The sequence below is a fragment of the Priapulus caudatus genome, unplaced genomic scaffold (assembly GCF_000485595.1).
Source record: "Priapulus caudatus unplaced genomic scaffold, Priapulus_caudatus-5.0.1 Scaffold2692, whole genome shotgun sequence".
In the NCBI taxonomy this organism is placed as follows: Eukaryota; Metazoa; Priapulida; class Priapulimorpha; order Priapulimorphida; family Priapulidae; genus Priapulus; species Priapulus caudatus.
The window spans coordinates 15,302-17,124 of NW_014579753.1; the positions used below are offsets into that span (position 1 = coordinate 15,302).

General features: G+C 46.8%; 1 long non-coding RNA gene across 1 annotated transcript in view; it reads left to right on the plus strand.

Moving 5' to 3' along the window:
- Positions 1-1,823, plus strand: part of LOC106818963 — a 12,668-nt gene that overhangs the window by 4,382 nt on the left and 6,463 nt on the right. The window lies entirely within an intron of this gene.

Genomic DNA, 1,823 nt, shown 5'->3' on the forward strand with positions numbered 1-1,823 from the left:
ACATATATATATATATATATATATATATATATATATATACTCAGTGTATATACATAGTAGAGTATGTACTATAATACTTGCTCGCCGACTACACGTAGTAAGTGGCAGAACCCGTGTCGAATGCAAAACTATACCGAATATCTCACAGCCTATAAGCGTGCCAACAATTATATATAGCAGAGTTTCCGAATCCAGCAGAACTTAATTGGCGTCTAGACGGCTGGGATCGCAGGAAGTTAGACGGACTCCATACGTCGTTGTTAATATCAACGAGAGGCAGGGACGCTTGTGGTCAGTCTGAGGAGAAGGCAACGCCAAAAAAACAACTTTTTATGAACAGAGAGAGAGAGAGCGAGAGAGAGAGAGAGAGAGAGAGAGGAGGNGGACCACTGGGCCAGCGTCTACCTAACAGGGTAGCCGGGATTCTTGTATCCCGATACACGAGAGGACCACTGGGCCAGCGTCTACGTAGCAGGGTATCGTTGCAGAGGGCAGCAGCATCGCGTGTGATCGCGCCTCTTGTTCGCTGACAATGATGCAAACATCCGGGAAGTATGGAATAGAGCATCTACTCTAGACGCACAGAGATGTTAACCAATGAGCGGGGCGTGCTGTAGAGAACTCAGGCCCAACGTCAACGTCTGTGAGTTGTAGGATTTTCCGAACACGGTTGTAGACAATCGGGTAACTATCTTTCTTACGAAGATTTCTCATCAAGAAACAATGGCGTTCGAGTGATCAAATATATTTTTTGGGTTCGCTTCACCCGGGCTTCACCAAAGACGCTAGAGATCTACACGTCGAACGGTGGCTGTGTTATAACATACATATATATATATATATATATATATATATATATATATATATATNAGAGAGAGAGAGAGAGAGAGAGAGAGAGAGAGAGAGAGAGAGAGAGAGCGCGATTCGATGGCAGGACGGTTTATAAACCGTGACACCAAGAGCGTATTAAGCTATGCTTAAGTATTAAGTAAGCATACTTAATACGCTCTTGGTGACAACGTATCTAGTCGATGAAGATTCGAGGAAACTGTATTGCTAGTTGTTATAATTATTGTCTGTAAAATAATGCCTGTTATCGTCGTGTCTTCGTCAACTGTTTCTACACTGATGTTTGATGTACGTGATGAGTTTATACTGTCGAATAAACAGCTAATGTGGTAAGCAGTAAGTCGACGGTCGCCTCTGTCGTCTGCCTCGTGTAGCTCTCCTGCGCGCCATCTACCGTACACGTAGTGAGTTGCAAACAGGCAAACAACAAGTGAACATCAGCGATGTAACGATATTTACAGGTATATTTATTAACATATATATATATATATAATTATGAACGAGTAACCCGCCGATGATTTCGGCATTTCGCGCCGTATCAACGACAATCTACGCGACAGAGGGCAGCACGCACTAGTTTCGTCCAGAACGCGAACAACACCGAATTTCACTTCGCTTTCCACCGACAGATGGCGGGAGCGTTCGCGTGAGAGAAGCTTCATTCCGGCACGGCGTAACACGTGACACGAGAAATCACGACGGGGGGGGGGAGAGGTAGAGGGAAAAGTGGGAAGGGGAAGGGGAGGGAAAGGTGGGATGGGGAAAGGAAGGGAGACGCAGAAGTGGGAGGGGGAAGAGGAGGGAAAGGTGGGATGGGGAAAGGAAGGGAGAGGGAGAAGTGGGAGGGGGAAGGGGAGGGAAAGGTGGGATGGGGAAAGGAAGGGAGAGGGAGAAGTGGGAGGGGGAAGGGGAGGGAAAGATGGGATTGGGAAAGGAAGGGAGAGGGAGAAGTGGGAGGGGGAAGGGGAGGGAAA